Below are 25,534 nucleotides of genomic sequence, written 5' to 3' on the forward strand. Positions count from 1 at the left end.
GGGTTGGGGACCACAGATATAAGGCACCACTCATCAGAGATCACTTTGATTTGGCAATATTCACAACGCCTTACAGTTTAATAGTGCTTTCTCAAATGTATTACATGTAGTTTTCACAATAACACTATGGAGTTGATATTTTTATCATCACTATCGTCATCATTCCTACTTCAGAGATGAGAACCGCTTGCCTCAAATCAACACAACTAATAATTTATAGAACAATGGCTTAAACTCATTTGCATTGCATTATTCATATTTTCTTCTTTCTATACTATTTGCATTTTCTTTTTTAAAAGAAATAAGACATATTACATCTACTCTTGTTTGATATATTCACCATCTACAAACATCCTGATTGAATATTTAAAAAAATAACTGAAGAAATTAGAGCTGTATCAATTTCTGGGCATTAATTGTAATAAAAATAAAGGCAAAATGACATCATGACAGGAGCTTTAGCCATGACTATACTATTCAACTGATTTGATTTTCCATGGTCTATACCACCCTCTGAACTGTAATGTGGTAGCCAGCCTCTAGGACAGACTTCCAAGATTTTTGCATCCTGGTATTTAATGCCCCCCTCCCCCCCCAACACACACACTGAATAGGCTGATCTGGGTAATCAATCTAATATTGCAGAAGGAGGCAAGTGTGACTTATGAGGGAGCACCAAAAATACATTGCCCTGCTCTCTATTAGATCACTTACTCTGGAGCAAGTCACCTGCTCTGTGGTGAAAATACACAAGCAGCCAGCCCTGTGGATATGTTCTCACGACAGGGAACTGAGGCCTTTGATCAACAACCAGCACTAACTTGCTGGGAATGTGAGTTAGCCTGTAAATAAATCCTGCAGGGCCAGTGAAGCCTTTACATGATCGCAGCTTCATGAACCTGAACCAGAACTATGCAGTAAAGCTATTCCTGTATTCCTGACCTACAGAAAATGTATGGGATAATAAATATGTGTGGTTCTAGTAGCACCACCAATCCTTCAATCTAGTTCAGCAAGCTTGTACAATTGTTTCTTGGATGGTTATGTTCCAGGAACTATACTAAGCATTCCATACACAAACCTAAAGGCACTTGGTCTAGCAGAAAACATCTTATTTTAATAAAATGGCATAAGTATAGCTTGACTAAATTACAGAAAAATAGATATTCATGTGTGCATAAGAGGAATATCTGAAGCACTGTCCTTCTAAATGTACATAGCAGGCCAAGAAAACAGCACAGGGAGACATTTGTCAGCATTGGACACAGAGCAAATATCTCCAGGAGGCCTAGATCACTATACGTGTACTTGAATAACTTCATAAAACAAAAGAATATATAATACATTTGGGGATGGACAGAAGGAAAGGCTAAGACAAGCAGCCAAAGCCTTTTGATGGTTTTAATGAGCAGACTCAAGTATTGCTGGGTGCCAAGAGGCTGAAAATGATAAAAAATGTATAGGTTTCTCACAGATGGCTTTGGGACTCATCAAGTCACCTGGAAACTCCTCAAAACAACTTTTGCAGATGCACTCACTGGAGAATTTGGTTTATGTCGTGTCATAACTGGTATTAGTCTACACAAATATCTCTAGCTTAGTGCTAAGGTGAAAGATGCCATGTGTTTATGAATATTAACAATGTGCCTAGCTCTGGACCACATGCTCTGGGAATGTGATCTAGAAAAAAATCACAAGCTTATAATCTTTAAAAATGACCCAGGCATTCACACAAGCCTGCAAGCTGTCATATTGCAATATTATCTGCATATATGTAAGGAATAAAGTCAAAAGACTACTAAAAGAAAAATAAAATCCAAAGCATAAGTAAAGTGCAATATTTTGTGGTATATAGGTGTTTAGAGCTGATCTGGAAGTTAAATGTGATGAGATCCATTAAAGTGCTTTTTAAAAGGGAAGAAACCCTGCAAATGCAAGGTCACCGCAGTGGAGGTAATAGTACATTTCTCTTGTTTCTGTGTCCTTGATAGTGCTTTTAACATTTTTCAGCCTTTTAATTTGTATTTTATATTTCTAACCTTTTGTTGCTATCACATATCTGCTATAAGTCAAGTGGGAAAATGAGGATATATGAAATAGGGAAGCCAAGATAGGGAAACCAATGATAAAAAGAGAGACTTACAAAATGTGGGCATGAGGTCATTTACCAGAAGACAATAGTGGTTTTAGAAGCTTGATGTTAGGCAGTGACTTTCTTAAACCATTCTGTAGCCGCCCTTCCACAGAGCTGTGGTCTGACCAAGAAGAGATAGTCAATGGCTTAGAAAGTCCCGAAGATATGAGGAAGACTTTGGAATTTTCTTATGTCACATCCTACCGGAGATTGCCTTTCCCAAGTACCTATCAGGCCCAAACTCAGCCAGATGCTCATTGACAGGGTGCTGGGGCACTGGCCTCATGTACAAAGACTGAAATTCTGGGCAATAGGAGAAAATGGAGGCAGGAAGAGCCATAGATGGTCTTCAGGCCAAGAACTGTCCAAAAACAAACTAAATCATATTATTTGCAACACTCACCACGTGGTAAAATACAAAGAGTATTAATTCAAGTACTCAGAGACAGCACAAGTTAATTACCCTAATATCTGACAGGTTTTGGTTTCACTGATCCTTAAGACTTCTCTTATTTCCTACACAATACGGCTTCTAAAATGAACAGTTGGCTGAAGGAATGAAAATAAAATTTTGACACAGGATTTGACACAAACACAAGACTCTTACATCACTCTTCCAAAGAAATGCAGTATCTCCTTAGAAAAGAAGTGACAGAGTATTTTTTTTCTCTTTGGATCCTTGTCAGTGAATGATAAACAAGACAAATTTGATCCTCTTCTGGTCTCATTTTGCTTCCCCCTTTGGAGTTATATTTCCCTAGCCTGTTTTCTTTTTGTAACTCAAAAAAAGAAGTCCTTTAATTTTTCTTCTAAATAAACCTCTTGCAGGTTTAGGTCAGATTAGGGGGTGGAGGATTACATGATGCTAAGGTTGTCACTCAGTGCCATCCTCATCAAAATAAATTATATAACTAAAGTCTCTCACATCTTGCTCCACTGTGTTTTTCTTCAGACACTTGTCTCCAAATTACCAGAGTATTTTTAGAAATTTAAGCAAAAACTCATAAGTGTCACAATATCTTGCTAATTTAGAGGCCATATGTTAATTAGTCATGCATTCATATCATCCATTTTTTCCATATTCATTTTCCTTTTCGTCCCCGTCAGTGTCCATCAATTTATTACTTACATTTTATCTCTAAGCTCATGCTTCTTATTTTGAAATATTTCATAACAAAGGCCCACCAGCAACTTCATTAACCACTGAAACATTAATAAGCCATTTGATTCTATCTGATGTGGATGGTTCCTTTAGTTTGGCTATTTTTGTTGAGGATGTTGAACAAATGTCAAATCACTCTATATTCAGCAGTCTGACTTTAAATTCACATGAATCTTCTCAGCTGGAAAAGGGCATATGTGAAGACACAGTGCTGTACTTAGCTTCACCTTGTCCCACAATGGTCACAATGTATCTTAAACCCATTTTATTTCCTCCCTAGAAAATCTGCCTGAAGAATCCACAGAACTCTGTGGTCCTATCGTATCTCAAGAACAAAGTGCTGGAAGCACTGGGACGGAAGTAAGAGGATGAAGCCAGAGCCAGAAGGAGGGGGAGTAGTAGGGGGCTGTCAGTGTCTAATCAGGGCAGCCCACAGAGATATGGCTGGAGTCCAGAGCAGTGGACCAGCTACTTCAAGGAGTATCAACCAAACCTGAGCAGATCAGAAGCAAAATGCAAGATCCAGGGTACCATGAAGGCAAAGATAAAGTTGGCATCTCCTGGAAAACTGGTATAAATTACTAGGCTACCTCTTAAGAACAAAGGGCTCCCACATTTTCACTTACCAGGGTTGCTTTTATTCTACTTGGAATGTGGAATCCATTGTAGTCCATCATTGTAAGAGTTTTCCTTAAGTCCTCAAGAAAACAGTCATCTCCTTTTAACAAGTTGCTATATCCCTTTCATTAATTAATTCCATAGATATTTGCTGAGGACTTAGTATGTGACAGGCCAGTGCTGTGTGCTGGAGGCAGAAATGCAGGTGAAATAGACAGGATCCATGCATGCATGGAGCCTAGAATCTATGAGGAAGACGTATGCTGCTCAAAGTAAATAAAATTGTAAAATGAGAACGGTAACCACTGCTGCCAAGGAGAGGTACATGGTACCATAAGAGCTATACTATGAGGAGATTTTCTCTGGTCAAGGAAAATAGAAGAGACTTCCCTGGGAAATAGTTATTTTAACCAAGATCTTTGAAAAAAATAAATGTTAACTAAGGGCAGAGTGTAGGGCAAAGAAAACAAGTGTGTCTGGGCCCTGCAGTGGTCAAAGCTGGATCATGGTGATCAAGTAAAAGAAGGCCATGTGTTTGGAGCAGTGAAAACAATAGGATGGTGGCAAGTGACAAGTTTGGGTAGGAGTGAGATCCAGGGAGGGCCTCATAGGCCATGTTCAGGAGTTTCCTTTTCCTCCTAAGAGCAATGGGGAGCCACCACAGATACAGCACAAATGTCATGCCACAAACAGAGCTGTGAAGAAAACATGTTATTTCTATAGTTTTCAGTATTTCATCTTAATGTCTATTTTAAGCCCATTTCCCCAGACAGTGAATACTTAATCACTATTAATTCCTGGTGAATTTAATCAATTCAGTATTCTTCAGTCAATGCAATGTTTCTTTGTATCCCATCCCCAGAGCTGTACCCATTTTTCAGGGATTCACTGCTACCAACTGCATCTAGGGAAATGAATGTTGCCCCATCTTTCTTTATCATTAACGCATACATGCCATCATCACTGGTGCATCCAGCCTGGAGTCAAGTTATGAATGTCCTAAATGACCCAAAAGGGCAAGGAACAAGGGACAGAATGAGGGATATAAAAATACTATACTGCTACCAATAATTCTTTTAAATTTGGCTGTTAATAACATAAGATTTTTACCACAAAATAGATCACTCCTAATGCTCTGCAGATAAGGGGTAGGAGAGAGAATAGACTGAATGCAAAGGAATCACATAGGATATTACAAGTAATTTCAAGTTTATAGATGATAGTAGTTTGGACTAGGGTGGTGGGGATAAGACGAAGGTAAGGACATGGATTCACAGGATATTTATAGGGTAAAAATCACAGAATTTGATGAAATAGTTGGATATTGGGTTAAAAGAGAGGTGACCCTTGGCTTTCTGATTTGCACAGCTGGATGCATGCTGACACCATTTACTGACCAGTGAAGGAAGATCTGGGGGAAGATCCTAAGTTGATTTTTGACATGTTGAGTTTGAGATACCTTTGAGACATGCAAGAGGATATTAAGTAAGTAGCTGGGCCTGTGTAATGGATGGAAGTGAAGAGAAGTCTGAGCTGAATATATAAATGAATGAGACCTCTGCATGTAGATTCTACCTGAAGTAATAGGTATAGGTAAGACTGTTAGGAGGGGGAGTCTGCAATGGGGAAATAATGCAGGGCTGAGCTCCCTCTCCTGTTTACACTGGCATAAGTTTCCACTGGGCTAATTCAAAGAAAAGTGAGTGCCCATGGCACACTGTATGAAACAGCAGTCAGTGCTTCACCACAGAACATAAAATAACACCTCCTGCTTCAGGAAGAGCTTTCTGTCTACCTAGATTTCTTATCTCGGTTTTAATGAGAGTGTTTATTCTCGTTTGTCTTATGTTTTGAGACTTTCTTCACAGGGTTATTGACAGTGAACATCAGAATTTTCTCTTGGTGTTGTCCTGTGCAAGGACAGTGTCTGGAATCATGATCTACCAAAATCCAAAGATCAAAAATTGCTATCCCCAATATAAAAAGAAAATGATAGGGTTTTCAAATTTACCTAGAAAGAATAAGAAAAACAAAACCTGAAAGAGTTAAAGAACTTACCAATGACTCAACAAAAAAGTTTGTTCAATTGTACATAGTAGATAATAATGATAGAATTCAAGTCTCCACTCCCTATGTCCAAAGTTCAATTCACCTATCAAAGTCTCCCCTAGAAAAATAAATACATGCACATATGTGCCCAAAATAAATACATGCACACATGTGCCCAAAATAAATACAAATTATTTCTTTACAAATAAATGTGAGCCAAAATTCTCAAATTTCTGATAGAGTAGGAAGTGTGGACTCTTAAGAAGCATATGACAATTGTTTAATAATCAATTAAATAACAAACTTTAAAAAACACCACAGTGTTTCATAAATAGTGAGATTTTTAGATTTTTTTTTACATTTTCTTTTTAACTATTTTTTGAATAAATGATAAAAAGTGAAACCTCAAATTTAATGAAAGCATGCTAAATATAGTTTTAAATTGGTAAAATAAGGGATGAAAATGAGAATGAAAGGAGAAATAACAAATTTAGCACTAGGTGACATGTTCAAATATATTTATATTCATTTGTTTACAAGCTTAAATATTTATATAAATTATACCTGAAATTCATTAAACTTATGGAGTGCCTATAATTCCATTTTCTAGGAAAATTGGTCTACATGGAACATGGAGAGGATAGTGACTAGATGCTATTGGGCTTGTGAGTGAGGGGTAAACCATCTGCCCTCACACTTCAATCACTTACCTGTTTATATAGAGAGAACTATTGAGACTATGCGAGAATTACAGGGGAGAAAGTACGGTAAGTGAGGCCCACATGGTAAAAGAGGATGTGTAAGTGTGAACCAAGGCGTGTACCAAAAAGCCTGGGAGGGAAGGAAGATCAGTGGGTCTAAAGAATTCAGTGAAGGCCTCATTGAAGAAGTGTGGTTTAAACTGCCGTTTTCAAAAATGTTTAAGTGCAAAAAGAATGGAGATTGTTTTAAATGAAAGGAACTACATGAAGCAGGAATGACCACAATATTTGTGACTCAATTACAAAACAGAAACAATAACAACCCAGCTCTACTGAAATCGGTTAAGAGGGGTTAAGTTCTCAATAGATTGGAGCAGATTTAACTTTTTTAAATATAAAACTGTCAAAGGCAAAGAAAAATGTCACGTCTATAATTTTTTTATCTCTATGTCAACAAAATTTCAATTTTTCTCTTATAGACAACATATATCTCTGGACACATCTCAGTATCTAATCATTTAAAATGTTTACATACAAACAGAGCTGAGACCACTATCAGGCACCCCAAGAAAGAGTTGGGCTTCGGCCACATTGCAGAGGAAAACACCAAATCTTTGCCCCTGATAGGCCCCCAGTATGTTCTATCCAGAACGAAAAGCTAGCCTAATTTTAAGGAATTTACAATGTACCATCCAGAGAGGGGAGGAGCTCCTTTTAATATAAAGTGAAAAGGACTAAGAGTACTGTAGATAATGAAAAATTTAGATATTCAGAAATAAGCCACAGATAGCTTCCATTGTTTCTTTGTATGAACTAAAAGGCACGCTAGGATTTGGTATACAGGATGCTACACAAAACAGTTCCATATAGAGATAATAAGTCTTTTAGTCAGGAGAAAAGGTGTCAGTAACTATGCTGCATATTATTCTCATGATTTTTTTATTTCCATTTTTATTTACAGCTTGAATATGTGAGACTTGGGTAGCAGAGACTACTAGATCTCATAGTTTGAGCTTTCTTTGAGTTTATTTTAAAAATGGAACACTCCTAGTTGTTATGACTCCCTGGCTTTTGCAATTTAAATGAAAAACACTGAAAATAAAGAGTTCTCAAGTCTAGACTGTAGTCATATTTATTTAATTGAACTTTTTCTCATGTTTCTCTAAGCTAGACTTAGCAAAAAGCTTAGTAGCATAATTATAGTGCTATAAAAGATTTCGCCTCCTTTTTTCCCCCTAAACTAATATCCTCACCTGGTACATTTCACGATGCATCAATAAATTACACAATATAATGACAATTAGGGATTTTGTTATACTTCAGAAAATCAGAAAAAAAATACATCTTTTTCAGATTACACTCCTTTAATTTTTCTAATGCTTAGGCAGTATCTCCCAAATTTTTGTAAATGTTAAATTATTTTGTAAAATCAGTTTTAATACATAACTATGAATTGTAAATAGATGTATTTTATACATAATACATATATCATAAAAACAACTAAAATTTTTATGTTATCTTCTGATAAAACCCAATAATATTAACCTGCTTCAAATTTATACCTGATTCTTTGTGCACAAAACTACAACTCCAAATATCCTCTACTAATGAAAAATCACTAGATAATTACTTTTTATATTATTTGTATGTTTCTAAAGAGTATGCTCTTTCCTTAGGGGTTATTCTCCCCTGCTAACAGATGTGTTAATTGTCAATACTGCCAAGCTGGTTTTTTTTTTTTTGAGTGCTTAATCTTTTAAAATGCATCTTCTCTAAAAATCTAGCCAGCTAAGTTTCTTTTCTGTGTACCACCTACTAACACGTGATTTTCCCTTCAGTATGAAGAGAATCCTTTTCAAGTTTCCACACAACTTCATACTCTTCTACATAGATATTTTAGATTGAATTATATCTTTTTTTTCCCCTCAAACATAAAAGAACCTGCAAAACTGATTCTACCACATACTTATCTTCAATGCAAAATGATAGAATTCTCTTTTCCATCTATCATAGTATATCCTGAACAATAGTTCACAAGTAAATTTAAACTATTTATTTATTTTTTGAGGTACAATGTTCCTCATGATGACACAAGCAAATTTTAATATTCAGGGTTTCAAGAAACGATCGTTAAAAATCTGTATTAATTATATAGCTACTTGTAGTAATTTAAAGTGTACATAATGATAACATATTTCAACTTTTTATAGCATCAAATGAATTTTATAATCTTTATTTTTATCATTGAAGCAATCAAGCATTCAACAGATTTTTTTATATTGCACTAGAATATTTTTAATTGAGAAAACTTAGGTTAGTTTAAAGTGTTCTAATACTCTCCACAGTATGAATTTTATCAATAGAGTCAATTCATCCCAGAGATGCAGGGATGGTTTAACATACGCAAATCTATAAATGTAATTCGTCACATAAATAGAAGCAAAAATAAAGATCATATGATCCTCTCAATAGATGCAGAAGAAGCATTCGACAAAATTCAACACCGTTTTATGATAAGAACACTTAACAAAATAGGCATAGATGGGGCCTATCTAAAAATAATACAAGCCATATACGACAAACCCACAGCCAACATCATACTGAATGGGGAAAAACTAAAAGCATTCCCACTTCGAACTGGAACCAGACAAGGCTGCCCACGGTCCCCATTACTTTTCAACATAGTATTGGAAGTCCTTGTGAGAGCTATCAGGCAAGAGAGCAGAATCAAGGGAGTCCAAATAGGGACAGAAGAGATCAAACTCTCGCTCTTTGCTGAAGATATGATGTTATATCCAGAAAACCCCAAGGTTTCAACCAAGAGACTCCTGGAATTGATCAATGAATTCAGTAAAGTCTCAGGATACAAAATCAATACACACAAATCAGAGGCATTCATATACGCCAATAACAGTCAAACGGAGAACCAAATTAAGGACTCAATACCCTTCAAAATAGCAACAAAGAAAATAAAATACCTAGGAATATATTTAACTAAGGAGGTAAAGGACCTCTATAGGGAGAACTATGAAACACTGAGGAAGGAAATTGCAGAACATGTAAATAGGTGGAAAACCATACCATGCTCATGGATCGGTAGACTCAACATTGTTAAAATGTCTATACTGCCCAAAGTTATCTACAGATTCAATGCACTCCCTATTAAATTACCAACATCTTTTTTCACAGACATAGAAAAAATAATTTTACGCTTTGTATGGAACCAGAGAAGACCCCGTTTAGCAAAAGCAATCTTAAACAACAAAAACAAAATGGGAGGTATTAATTTGCCAGACTTCAAACTATACTACAAGGCTGTGGTTCTTAAAACAGCCTGGTACTGGCACAAGTGCAGGGACACAGACCAGTGGAACAGAACAGAAAATCCAAATGTAAAACCATCCTCATATAGCCAGCTAATCTTTGACAAAGCAGACAAAAACATACTCTGGGGAAAAGATTCCTTATTTAATAAATGGTGCTGGGAAAACTGGATATCCACATGTAGAAGACTAAAACAGGACACACAGCTCTCACCCCTCACAAAAATCAAATCACGGTGGTTAACAGACTTAAACCTTAGGTCAGAAACTATTAGAATTCTAGAAGAAAACGTAGGAAAGACTCTTACAGACATTGGCCTAGGCAAAGAATTTATGAAGAAGACCCCTAAGGCAATTACAGCAACAACAAAAATAAATAAATGGGACCTGATCAAATTAAAAAGCTTCTGCACAGCCAAAGAAACAGTCACGAGAGTAAACAGACAACCTACAGAATGGGAAAAAATTTTCGCCTACTACACATCAGATAAAGGACTGATAACAAGAATCTATTTAGAACTCAGGAAAATCAGTAAGAAAAAATCGAACAACCCTATCAAAAAGTGGGCAAAGGACATGAATAGAAATTTTTCCAAAGAAGATATAAAAATGGCTAACAAACATATGAAAAAGTGTTCAACATCTCTAATCATCAGGGAAATGCAAATCAAAACCACAATGAGATATCACTTAACTCCAGTGAGAATGACCTTTATCAAAAAGTCCCAAAACTATACATGTTGGCCTGGGTGTGGAGAGATAGGTACTCTCATACACTGCTGGTGGGACTGTAAACTAGTGCAGCCCCTGTGGAAAGCAATGTGGAGATAACTTAAACAGATTCAAGTAGACCTACCATTCGATCCAGCAATCCCATTATTGGGCATCTACCCAGAAGAACAAAAGTCATTCTATAAAAAAGACACCTGCACCTGAATGTTCATAGCAGCACAATTCACAATTGCAAAGATGTGGAAACAACCCAAATGCCCATCAATTCATGAATGGATTAGCAAAATGTGGTATATGTATACCATGGAATATTACTCAGCTATTAGAAATAATGGCGATATGGCATCTCTTTGGTTCTCCTGGAGAGAGCTGGAACCCCTTCTATTAAGTGAAGTATCCCAAGAATGGAAAAATAAGCACCACATGTACTCACCAGCAAACTGGTTTCCCTGAGTGCACATTTGGGAATAACACCAATTGGGTATCTGACAGAGGTCGGGGCTGGGTGGAAGGAATGGGTGTATACCTACTTGTTGAGTGCGATGCGCACTGCCTGGGGAATGGACATGCTTGAAGTTCTGACTGGGGGGGATGGGGTGGGGGGAGGGGAGGGGTGCACACCTACATGATGAGTGTGATGTGCACTGTCTAGGGAATGGACACAAATGAAGCTCAGACTCGGGGGGATGGGGAGGCATGGGCAATGTATATAACCTGATCTTTTGTACTGCCATAATGAGCTGAAACACATACAAAAAATAAAAATAAATAAATAAATAAATAAAAAATAAATTTAGTTCAACTTGTCACTCTTAAGTTTTCAACTTATTTACCTGGTGCCCACCAAATGAATAATAGAAACTATATTTCAATATGAAACACTGCATTGTGAAAATAAGAAAAAGACATGGTTATGGCCAAAATTAAAGAAGTATACAATTGTCCCAATAAAATGAACTTAAAATGTCTAAATAGGTCTTAAATATAAAATAATAAAGAATTAATCCCAGAATCCTTTGAACTTGAATTGGTGTAGTCAATAGTTGAGGTGTTTCATACAATAATAGTAAGCAGAATTTAATAGTTTTGATTTATTGTTTATAGAGAGGAGCTCCAAAGCAGCTGCATTATTATATATATTAAATACTTTCTACTGAATGAGCTTATCAAGGTACTAACATGTTAAAAAATAAAAAGCTGTGTTATATTGAAAATGCACTTTCTTCAAGGTAGTAACATACTATAATAATAAATAGCTCAAAATGTATCTTCACCTTAGATAAGATTCCTAATCTTTTTATGAACACAGTCAACAAGATGACATTAGGCATTTAAACATGGTTCTGGTGGCATAGGGCCCAATTGCTCAATTACAAAATATATTTTTACTTCTACAGAGGTTAGTTTTAAAAATTAAGTGATCATCATTTCTGTGAAGTAGTTAACATAGCAGGAAATTATTTTGGCTCATTGTCTGAGAGAAACAATGATTTTTCTTAGCCTTAGCTCATACTATAGTCTTGGATCCATCAAAAAGATTCTTGATTTCCATTAGAAAGTCTTTTGTAGAGATGAAAATTATTTCATATTAGTCTTCCTTAATCTTTTCTTTCTGGACATAGCACTGTAAACCCATAGTACTCTTTCCTCTAGCTAATGTCATTTCCTTGTTAGTTTATCTCTGCACCTCCTATCCTCCCAAGACTACTTGCTGCCCTTCAGCTTAAATATATACTTCTGAATGCTGTCCTCAAATTTATCCACTGACTGGCCCAAGATATACACATGTATAAATCTTTTCCATCCTCTGAATTGCAGATCAAAATCCACCTTTTTTCAGAAGGATTTTAATGATGAAACCAAGATATTTTCAACCTACAAGTATAACCCCTGCTGTTCTAACTCAGTATCTATGTTTTTTTCCATTCATATATTTGCTTCTTTCCCTCATTGTTAACAAATTTGTTAAGAATTATTAATAAATATCCCTTAAATACATATCCAAAATTTGGAACTCTTAAGTGAGCATTACATTACTTGTTGGCTATTACTGGAAGCCTGGAAATTTATTAGAAACCAAAAGCAAGTTATTGAAATTGGTTTCCTAGAATAAAAGAACTTGAGAGCAGTGAAAATGTGATACTATTTAATAAGCTAACTAGTTTAATACATGATCACATCCCTAAATTGTAATTTACAATCAAAACAGTTGGTGGCACCTTTGAAGCAATTTTTTGTTTAACTGTATCTATGCTGTCTGCAAATTGCTAGACAATTACATTAATATACAAAGTCTTCATAATTACATTGGTTTAGAAAGAATTTTCTGATGTTCAGATGATCCTATTTTAATATAATATCTATTTACTATAAACTAAAAAATAAAACAAAACAAAATCAGAATAGAAACTGTGCCCCCAGATAATAGTATTTATTACCCAAACATTTTTACAATAGTTTTAGCCTGATAAAAATTTTACTTCCTTCAGAAAGCAAGTCAGGAGTGTCTTGGAAATATTAATAGCATTTCTTACCTAGACACAATACCAGATTCAATAGAGTAGACATAACAATATAAGAAGGGTTGAGGAGACCGTAAATAGCTTCTTAAATGTCCCCAACCCTCTTAGATGCTCTTTCTCACTAGGCTGTTAATATGGCTTAAATTTCTTACCAGAGAAAGTTATTCCTTGGGTTAAAATATTATAAACTTAGTGTAATCCCTTTAAACGGTAAATGTCCTTGAAAGTGTAATGAACTGAGGCTTATTCACTATTAACACCAAGACAGAAAGGGACTTTCATTAGAATATAATCAGTGATTGCATAAATAGATTTTTGTGTAAAGTTTTACAACTTTTGTTGAGGCTGTTCAGGAATAATTAATCTCACTCTTTTCAGTAATGTGAAACCAGATGAGAGGTAGCTGCAAGTATCTCACAAATGAAGAACAGACTTGATAAATTTGGATTGAGAATGCAGCATTGTTCAGCAGGCAAGTGTACTTCCAAATACCCTGGGATTTTACCTACCTCCTCCCCACTGTTCTGGAAGTTAAAACTAGGAGGAGCAGAGGGGAATGTACTGTTCCCTTGGATGATGTACAATGTTAAAGATAAAGCTGGACACTAGTTAAATTGATAAGGACAGATTTTAATCAGTAATACACTACTGCAGTAGGGAAGAGAGTCCAATATGAACTGAGCTCAATTTATATTTGCAGAGGTGACAGGTGATGAGGCATTTTACAGGGAGAATGAGGGAATAGGGAGGGGAAGGGGATCTGCAGGGGCTTGAGCAGAGTCAGAGAAGTTAAAATTTATAAAGGGTTGGTCAGTTTCGATGCTAATTGGGCCAACTGGGTCTGTTAGTCAGCAATGATCTAAGTTAGGATTCCATCCTGCCTCCACCACCACCACCAAACTAGGAGGCAGAGGACCTGTCCTTCCTGATAGTTACATTTTTAAGAAAGGCTTTCAGGTCCTTGAGATAGACTCCTGAGTTGCAGGGAATACAAATACATCCCAAAGGGATTCACAGTTGTAAACCCTTTTTAGTAAATGCTCTAAGAAAAGGAGATGAGGGACCTATCTCAGCTGTTGGCTAGAACACACAGTGAATTGTTTTGACAGCCCTGAGCTTTTTCAGATGAGAACTGAAAAGGGGGACTGGGTTGTCCCAGGGATAAAGCCTGGGTTAGAGACCCTGTGAAAGTCTGGTTAAGTCTCAGGAGTTTGAAAGGAGTGTATGTGCCCAGAGTTTTGGCAGTTCTCAGTAGCCCACAAAAAAAAATTTCAGAAAGGGAGGGTTTGCACATGCCCTGTTAGAAGAGCAAATGTTTCTATTCTTTGGAGCCAAGCAGGGCTACTAGGAGGGAGTAGGAATGGATCCCCCAGAGCAGTGGTTCTCAATCAGAATAATTTTGCCACTAAGAGAACATATGACAATATCCGGAGACATTTTTCTTTGTCATTTCTGAAGGAGGGAGGTACTACTAGTGGCATCAAGAAGGTAGAGGCTAGGGATGCTGCTAAACACCCTATAATGCACAAGACAGTCTTCCACAACAAGGAGGGTGGGGGAGGTGAGGGATAAAAACCTACCAATTGTGTAGGATGTATCCTTTTCTGGTGAAGGGTACACTTAAAGCCCTGACTTCAGCATTAGACGATTCATCCATGTAATAAAAAGCATTTGTATACCCTAAATCTACCAAAATAAAAAAAGTTCCACATGGGGGGGCAGTGAAAAATTAAGTTTACTAAGTAGAGTGAGGACAAAATTATAAAGCAGCTGAAAAGATATATACATATACATGCACACACATACATATATAAAAATGTATATGTATATATGTATACATACATGCATACACATATGTAGAAGAAAATAAGAATAATAGAAGGGGTTTTAATTTTTAAATGAGTAATATAATTATATCAGTGTTTCAGTAATATTTGTTGGGCAGTAGAATATAGAATAATAGAATTCAGTTTTGGGTCCAACCACCAGGTAATGATGACCTGCTTTTCATTCGTTCCTTCACCACGTATTTATTGAATGATAAATATTTGTGTGCCATGCACTGTTCGTGCTCTTGGATCCAGAAATATGCAACATAGACGAGACCTGGCACCCACAAGTTTATAATCTAGTTGGGAGGCAATAAGCCAGATAGTTACAAGTGCCATGAGAGATAAAGGAGGCTAATTCAGATCTAGACAACCGTGCTAGGAAAAGGATGAGAGCACAGCAGATGATTACTAATGGAAGAAAAAGAAAAACAAAATTTCAAACTTGTATAAATGGACAAATATTTGCAGCACTGACAGAAAATGGAAAGTGAGAAGCCAGTCTAGTTCAAAATGGAAAGTTCACTTTAGTACATATTGAATATGATGTGGTAGCAGCACAATTAATTTAATGAGAAAAGAGATAAAAACGAAAAATAATAAAAAGCTGATGGAGAAACTATTTACCAGGACATATGCATGAGCTTCTGTGAGAAAAATGTAAACACTTATTTCAGTGAGTCAATTCTCTGATATAAAATAGGCAAGCTGTGGTATTAAATTGATTCTAATTTATGCTATGTCACAACTATAAGAAGTTATTAGAACCTCCAGACTATACCTTAGAATGAGCAAATTTTATCTGTCCCATATGAATTGTTTTTTAATTAACCAAATGATTACCCACAAAGAAGACAGAATAAACCTGAATCAACAACCTATAGCAACAAAGAAACCATTTCAATAGTGAATTGGTTTAGCAGGTAGGTTTTATGAATAAATCAAAGCCACAGGAGTTGTAAAGCCTCCTTGTTCTCATATGTTAAAAGTAATTTTCTTCAAAGTAGCTGATTTCTTATTGTAGGAGAGAACTTGAAAATCAAGGAGAATATCTGCTGCTAAACCATAGATGTCCCTGCCCTCTAAAAGGTGTCTTTCCTTCCAATGCCTTTTTCTAATATCCAATACAAAGAAGTGTTGGATTCCATCTAAAGTCTTACAAATATCACTCAATTCTAATGCTGAGGTTGACTGCTAAAACTTCCATTGTGCTGTCCTGGGGAATTAAATAAGACGGGCTGCATATTAGATTTGGCTTTTACATGCAGCTGAATAAACTAATGGGGAAACCATATCTCTTTTCTTTACTACCACCAAACAGGGTGTGTGTGTATGTGTATCATTTATAATAGATTGCACTTATTGCTGCATTCATGATCTGCCGCTGATCTTATCTCAGTTTCTTGCATGATGAATATCTTACTGTTAGCTGCATGTCTGGTGAATTTAATTTATAGTTATATCTGTTAGGATTGAATTGGACTATAAGGTAACCAGCCTTCTATATATAGACTTTTGAGAAATAATATATATATTTTTTAAATCTAGAGAGATGGGTAGCACTACAGAAGCATAATGATCTGCCTCCTGGCATCCAGAGCACTTGCCTGACCTGCTCTTTGGAGGAAGCACAGTACACAGCAATGTGGTCCTGCTGAAGTCAGCGCCACTTTAAAACCTACATGTTACTCATCAAGAAACTCAATAGTAAGGAAGCCAAATTTTCCTCATAAACGGTAAATATTAATAGAACTAGAAAAACAAGTCTGCTATTAGCCACGCTAACATCTGCAGAATTTTATCATGAAAGGTTTGCCTCACTGGAGGCAAAGCAACTATTGTCACCAGCTTCCAGCTAATTAAAGGAGACAACTTGCAGTTAGTCATACAATTTGCAACAGTGTAGGGATTTGGGTACAACTGCTAGATACCACCAAGAAATCCTCAAATTCTTTACAATCCAAAATACGGGCAATATAAAATATGCTTTTTAAATTATCAAGAGATGTGCATAGCTTAAAACAAACAAGGTGCAAATATATAGCTAAAAATGTCAGTTCTTCTATATCTCTTACAGATAGATATCTTTAACTAGACAAAAACTATTGTTCCGAAAGACTCACTTTGACATTATTAGAGAAATATAACAATATTCAACAATCCATATTTATAAGATTTTCCGAAACATCAAAAAGTAGTTTTATGTCATTAGGTGTCAAGTGTTATGTTGGGTTAATGTTGCAAAAATATTTAATCTTTTGAACTAAGTCAAGAATGACGTTAGGTTTCAAATCCCATGCCAACTCAAAGTGATTGGTAGTAGTTTCTAGAACAGTGTATTTTAAGAGAATTCCATAGTTGTTTCTGCACTTAGTCAGAAATAAAGCCATGAAGATTAGTGATGACTGCTGTGGAGATGGAAGGGACAGTGACTGTGCCAATGCCATGAATTTGCCACACCAGTTTAAGGAAGTGATTGACAAGTTTGATAATTAGAGGAGTGTCATGGTAACATGAATGAACAGTGATTACCAAAGTATTACCAAAGTTCTAGGAGGTTCCTGTGTTCTGTGCAACCACCTCTATACTTCTGACTCAAGACCATTTTTCATATGTACCTTCTCAGAAACAACTGGAACAGCATTATACTAATGAAAAGTTTGTGAGTTTTATTGAGTACCTATCGTCAGTAATGTATTCAGCTAGGTGCTGGAAAAAACACACACATAAACACACACACACACACACACACACACACATATATGCAATCTATTTTTCAAAGTCATTGGCTCAAACACTGCGTTTTTTAGTGGGTTGGGAATATTTCCTTGATTTGTGGGTGATGAGATTAGATGATATGAGATAAAAATTCTGAAAAGAAACAATATGTAAATTAATCAGGAGTTTAACTATGTAGTATACTTCCATTCAACTCTTCTCAATCCCCTTGAAATGGGAAACCAGTGTTTATATCTAAAGATTTGGGGTCAAAAGTATAGAAGCAGACAGCATGCTACATCAGGGGAGAGACATATATATTGACAAGCAGCTGCCACTGTTTGTTTAAGCCTTCAAAAACATGAACTAAATTATCCATGATATAAAAGATATGTCCAAGTTGTTTTGGTTACATATTACACCAATGAGGATATGAACATCAGGAACAATTAAGGCAGTGAAGCTAAAATTGTAAAGTTGTGTGCTGATTTTGGAAAGATAAGTAGTTTTGATCATTCACTTTGGTCTGAATTAGTTTTAAATACTGTCTTTATTTTTTCATATATCAGGCAAACTACTGCATTACTTCAACAGGATCAACTTGTCTCCAATTTTTCATGGACTGAATTCCAAATTTTCCACACTAGACTTTAAGTATCTATTATTGAAATAATATTTTAGACCATTTCAAAAAATTTTGTAAACTATAGCACATACTACAATATTATGAAGTTTGTTTATAATGTTTATTCTCATTTGTTAGTGCTATATTGAAATAAGTTGACTCCTCCAAAAATATCACAATTTTTAAACTTTTATTCTTATTAATAAAAGAATCTCTTAAGTTTTGATAAACTTTTGTGCTCAAGAAATAAGAAAAAATAGGAAATAATTATGCCAAAATAGGTAAGGTTTATTATTAAATTATAGATATGCTCATAAAGAGATATAGATATAAATCACAGATAGTATGTCATTTATTTTTAAAAGATTTGTAGAAGGATTAATCTTTTTTGAAAAATTGAGCTTTTATAAGTGCTATAGATATGTGATAAGCAATACAAAACTAAAATCAATTTTATATTGATTATTAATATACAGAGAATGTGGATATATTGACCAAAACTGTGACTTATTTATTTGAGGATGGTATTAATTTTCTTACCTGCAACTTTGCAGCTTCCACTAAACCTAACATGGTCCTGTCTGGTAATAACTGACTCCCAAAAAACTAAATTAAGAAATCAACATTAAAGAATTAATAGGAAAAAAACTTCTGGTTACAGATACTATAATAAGACAAGTTAAGGTCTTTCCTGGGTCAATTGAGAATTGTTAAAGGTATGCAACAAAAGAGGGAGGAAAACAAAGGAAAAGTTAGAAGTGTTTGTTTGTTTATTTTATTTATTTATTTATTTTAAAGATAGGATCTCTCTCTTATCACCAACCTGGAATGTAGTGGCATAATCACAGCTCCCTGAAACCTCAAACTCCTGGGCTCCAGCAATCCTCCTGCCTCGGCCTTCCAAGTAGCTAAAACTACAGTGCCACCATGTCCAGCTAATTTTTAAAATTTTTTATATTAATAGAAACTGGATCTTGCTATGTTACCCAGGCTAATCTCAAATTCCTGGCCTTAAATGGTCCTACCACCTTAGCCTCCCAAAGTTCTAGGATTACAAGTGCGAGCCACTGTGCCTGGCCAGAAATTTTTATTATAGAACACAAAATATATTTTCCAATGAGTAATGTATGTAATAATAATGACAAATTACATAATTTTAGAGCCCTGTTCTTAATGTAAAATTCTGATTTGTAAACTGTTTAAAAACATTTATTCAAGTATTAAATACTGAGCCTACTTTATCTTGTAGATCTTAGAGTTTTTTAAATCGTGAAAGCCAATACTGTTATAATCATTTTAACTGAAATATGCAAATTCTGTTTGAAATAGTTTTTTTCTATAAAGTACACTGTTTAAATTTTTTTTCTTACTGTAGGCATGTTATTTCTATCATTTTAAGTTCTATTCATCACACTACACACCAATAAGGTTCATAGAAAAATGTATATACATTATAGAACTTAAGGTAATAGTCCATTCTGGAAAATTTTACAATGTTCTTCAATGGAAAAATTTTTTTGAGTATAAAGGAAAGTAATTTATATGTTATTCAGAAACTACATGTAATGCGTGAAATGGAAATATATGTATCAATATATTGGGGGGAGGTCTATCAGTCTAGTGGTTCAGATTGTTTCATCAGTTTGTCAGTCAAATGTAAAATGATGTTTATAATGGCTATATAGATAAGCAATTATATATATAATATATATATTTAGTATTAGCCGAATTCCCTTAGGGCAAAAAACATTTATCAAGTACCTTTAGTAGATTGTTGGCACTGATAACTGCAATAATTTTTCCCATTCCTGCACTAAATTTCTTTGAAATGTGGCTTCGTTGGTCCTCTAAGAGGCAGAGTCTATTTCCCTACCCCTGGAATTTGGACAGGCCTCTTATTTTGTGTTAACCAATAGAAGAAAAGAGGAGATCCACTAGGGAAGTTCTAAACCAAAGTCTCAAGAGGCATTGTAGCCTCTGCTCTCACTCTTTTGGAATGCGGCTGTTACTATGTGAAGAATCCCAGTCTAGACTTCTTATGAATGAGAGATAACAAATAGTTGCCCAACTTTCAGCCAAGCCTATGACAAGGACCATTTTAGATTGTTCAGTTCTAGTCAAGTGGCTGCCTGATTGACCCCAGCTAAGAACAGCAGAACCACCTAGTTTGGCCCAGCCCAAAGCAATGAGCCAAAGAAATGTGAGTAAATAAAATGGTTGCTGTTTCAAGCCACTAAATTTTAGGGGGGCTTGGGATTCAGAGTGTGGTACTGCCATATCATGTACCATATACAAAGACTGAATAAAAATTTATCATGGACCTAGTTGTAAGAGCTAAAAACTATAAAACTTCTGGAAGAAAACATAAAAAAATCTTTGTGACATTAGGTAGGGAAAGATTTCTTAAATAGGGAAAAATAAATCATGAAGCATATAAAAATTGATAAAATAGACTTCATCAAATGTAAAGATGTTTGTAATTTCAGAGAGACAATTAAGAACATGAATAGACAAGCCAACAACTGGGAGAAAGTATTTGCAAAACATTTATCTAATAAAAAGCTTGTATGGAGAATATAGAAAGAACTCAGTAATATTACAATATCAAGCAAAAACAGCTCAGTTAAAAAATGAGCAAAATATTTGAACACACATTTCACACACACACAAAAAAATTTGCAAAGAAATAATAAGCAAACAAAGAGATGGTCAACATCTCTCATTACCCGGGAAATACAAATTACACCCACGGTGACAAGCCTCTACATATCCACTAGAATGTCTAAAATTTAAAAGACTAACACTACCAAGTCTTGAAAAGTACATGAGTAACTGGAACTCTCATACATTTCTGGTGGGATTGAAAAATGGAGACAGAGGACACTTGGAAAAACAGTTTGGCAGTTGTTAGAACAAAGCTCAATATGTACTTGCTATTGACCCGGCAATCCCACTCCAGGGTACAGACTCAAGAGAAATAAAAATATTTGTCTACATATATTTACATGCAAATATTCATCAGAGTTTTACTGATAGCAGCCAAAACTTAAAAATACCAATTGTACAACAACTAGTGAATAGATAAACAAATTGTGATATATTTATACCATGGAATTTAACAATAGAAATGAGTGAATTACTGATATATGCAAAACTATTAATAAATATCTAAAATATTATGATAGATGAAAGAAGCCAGAAGCAAAAGACTGTAATGTATGATAACATATGAAATCTAGAAAAGACAAAACTACAATAAAAAACAACTCAACAACTGCTTAGGCCCAGGAATTGGGAGAAGGGATTGTCTACAAAGGCTCATGAGAGATCATTTTTACTGTGATGAAAATGTTCTATATCATCATTGTGGTGGTAGTTAGGAGCAAAACTCAACAAGTTGTGCCCTTGAAATAAGTAAATTTTATTGTATGTAAATTATATTTAAATAAATCTGGGTAAAAATTTTTAAAAAGGAAGGAAAGAAGGAAGAAAGGAAGAAGAGAAAGAAGAGGGTAAGGGAGGAAGTTCTGATGTTTAATAAACTTGTGGACCTGGCTATCATGCTCTCTAGACAGGAGGTTCAAAGTGTCGATTGAGTGTTTCTAGCAGCATAGGATAAATTACTTCAAGAGAGAGGAAATAAAGAAGAAATTATTTAGTTTGCAAGTAGATTTTAGAGGATATATGGAAGGCAAGGATATACTGGATTGGAAAATAAAATTGTTTCTTAACCTCATTTTCTCCCTGGCTATACAAGATTCTCAAAGAATAAATGGCCTCGAGGTAAAGATTAAATCAAGGGTGTGTTTGTAAGATCCTTTGTTTAAGACTTCAGAATGATATAAAGCAGTGTCACATAGTCCCTTTTATCTAGGCAAAATGGCATCTAAGTATCTTAATGAAAGAAGAGTCCTTTTTGGAAAAGAATCGTCAATGTGACCATTGTCTAACCTAGTTGACTATAATCTTCTGCATAAAGTTATGAACAATTTTTAAGGGATTTGTATCAGCTTTGACTAATTGGGACAAAGACCTTTCAGAATAAAAGATCTCTTTTTAAAAGGCCCATTACTTTCCATAGGCAGAAGGCAGACTGAGAATGCAACTCAGCTGTAAACACAAGCCATGCCATATTGAAAATGGTAGCCTTCTTAGAAGGCAGAGCCAAGAACCAAGAGGAAAAGCCAGAGTGACTAACAGACTGAAGAACAACTGGAGTAGAAATGGGCTCTAAATTTCTTGCTCAGCTAGATTTCAGAATTGATGTGGAAAAGTAACTCTTATGATCCCTCCATTACTTTCCTTTTTGCACGGGAGGGAGTGCCCATTATAGTTATCCTGTTACTGTCTGACTATTTTGTATTGAATGTATGTGGGTTGGAGGAGGGGAAGAGTTTAGTTTGATTTTTTTAGTCTCCTCGTCTCTGCATTAATAGAAACCACACAGGGGAAGATACAGCCTCATCTATAAGGAGTCTGGTTTCTGGTTAAAATCTATGTGTGGTTTTCCAGGCCTGCCTGTGGGCAATTACAAAGGCTTTATCTGACAGGCCTCATGAGAAAAAGCTGCCCTCCCCACCAGACTTGGTGCATAGCCAGTGCATCCCAGATGCTAAGGAGAGTTGCTGTCAAGGGCTCAGGCCCTCCGGTCAATCATGTTTTTATGCACATTTGCATTCCTTTTCTGGGGAACCTTCATTCCTTGGTCTCTTTCTGGGGCCTTTGGCCCCTTTCTGGGGGAAGAAGCGAGAAACCCTGAAGACGCTTTTCCTCAGTCCAACTGAGTACTCAGTAATTTTCCACTCCTAGCCTTACTTCCTCCTCCAGGCCCCTGGGTCCACAGAATTGCAGGGTCCTCACGTTCAGGATTCTCTCAACAGTAAGAGGACCCCTATGTTTGTGCTGATCCACCTGCCCCTCAACCAGTGCACCATCCCATGGGGAAAAGGGAACACATGAGTTGGCACTTTCTCTACTTGAGACTGTTGCTCCATGGTTACTTTCATTTTTCACTTTTTGCTTTAATTAACTACTCCAACACCTGGCAGCTCATTTCTCTCTCTTTTCAGCTCAGCTGAGCTGCTGACAATCCACATGGAGATCTAATTCGGTTTATAAATCCCTCAACTTTGGGCCCAGTGCCTTAATGGGAGGAGATTTGTGAGAGGGGATAAATGTATTTTGTCAGTGAGAAGAAAAAGTAAAATTGTGGCCAGAGGGGAGACTGTTTACAAAGACAGGCACAATAATGTTTCACATCCTTGTATCTATGCAGTGTGACTTTTCCACTCTTCCGGTCAAAGGTTGAATTCAATATTCCCACTCCTGAAATCTGATCTGGCCTTGTGTCTTGCTTTGAGCAACGGAATGCAGAAGGTGAAGTTTGAGTCTAAGCCTCAAGAAACCTTGCAATTTCCACTTTTGCCTTCTGGAATCTTTGACACCTGATCTGAGGCTTTGTTCTAACTCTAATGAGGGAAGTTGCCTGGTCTTTGCTGGAAGAGACTGAGCACGGAGAAGTGGCAGGGGAGGAAGCAGCAAAGGGAAAGAGAGAAAATGGGTCAGCCAGTTATCACAATGAACTTGAAGGTGTTTTTGTGAATGTGGACGCAGAGGATGTTGGGTTGAGGATGCAAGATGTAGGGTGATATCGGCCATAATTTATGGTCCAAAAATCTAAGACAGATAAACAGAAGGAGCCAGATGGTGGGGCAAGGACCAAAGCAGGGACCTATAAAATAATCAGACTCAAGCTTCATTACCAGAGCTGATCGCCAAAGGCAGTCACGGTCATGTCCTTTGTGAGTGATTGTGAGCTAGGAACTTAGCGTCAGTAAGCGGAAGCTAATGACCCTAGATGCCAAAGGAGTGGTACAGTTGACGTGGCACTGTTCATTCCAGCAGTAGCAACATTGCTTTCTTTGTGAGACATGTCGTACTGATAATGCTTGTGAGTGACTTCATCCTTTTAATCAGGCTAAACAGTCTTGTGATATCAAAGAGAGTAAACCGATGCATAGTTTTTCTACCACAGAATGCCCCAAACCAGACCTTAAAACCCATAGAAACATTAAAGAACCCAGAGAGTAGTTAAAATGTAAAAATTTAATATCCTGGCTAATAAATATATTGACTTAATGTTTACATTAGTTATCACTAAATATTTTTAAAACTGAAAATATATTACATATAATATGCAATTATTTTTATTAAATCAGGAATTATACTTACTCTATATTTATAATACAATAATTCCCAGATAAAATTAAAATTCTGAAAATACTTGAAAGAATGATAAATAGGTAGATATATATATAGACACATATACATATCTAAGAGAAATATATTCAGTTTTTTGTAATCAATAGGGATTATTCGTGATTTTGTACCTTAGGAATTATTAAGGAAGAAGATAGATAGTGATAGAAATATTCTATATATTTAACATACATTATTTAATCTATAAGTATTCTTGATACCAGTGCAGAAAAGGAGCAAGAATAATAACTGAGAAGAGCTTGACTTTTTCTCAGAGGGGACCTGGCATCTCTAGTGATCCAGCCGCTCCGGACTATAAAGAGCAGTGAACTGTCACTCTTCATTTCTAGCTGGTCAAAGTACCAGTCAGCTGCAAGGGCTGCTCAGTTTCTTTTCCTCACCAAATTCTTAGAGATTGCCAAAAAACAAAACAAAACAGTATTCTTTAAGGAGAGGGAAAATATTTTAACTCAAACCCATGCCATTGAGGTTTACTGTCTGCCTAAAACATCAAACTGCTTTCCACGTTATTTGCAAGGACTGAATCAAAAATGGGAAAAGTGAAGATATGTATTCTTAGAATCATATGGATATGAAAGACACAGGGAATAAAGTTGTCCTTAACCAAGAGAAAGAAGACACTGAAGAATGAGAAATGGCATCCCCTCAACATATGGAAAGGAACAGTCATGTGTCATGTCTAGAGTCCTCTAAGACATCTGTCCCCAACCTTTTTGGCACCAGGGACAGGTTTCATGGAAGATAGTTTTTCCATGGACTGGATGGGGGTACTGGTTTTGGGATGATTCAAGCACATTACATTTATTGTGCAGTCAAACCTCTCTGCTAATGATAATCTGTGT

This window comes from Eulemur rufifrons, chromosome 15 (assembly GCF_041146395.1).
Source record: "Eulemur rufifrons isolate Redbay chromosome 15, OSU_ERuf_1, whole genome shotgun sequence".
NCBI lineage: Eukaryota > Metazoa > Chordata > Mammalia > Primates > Lemuridae > Eulemur > Eulemur rufifrons.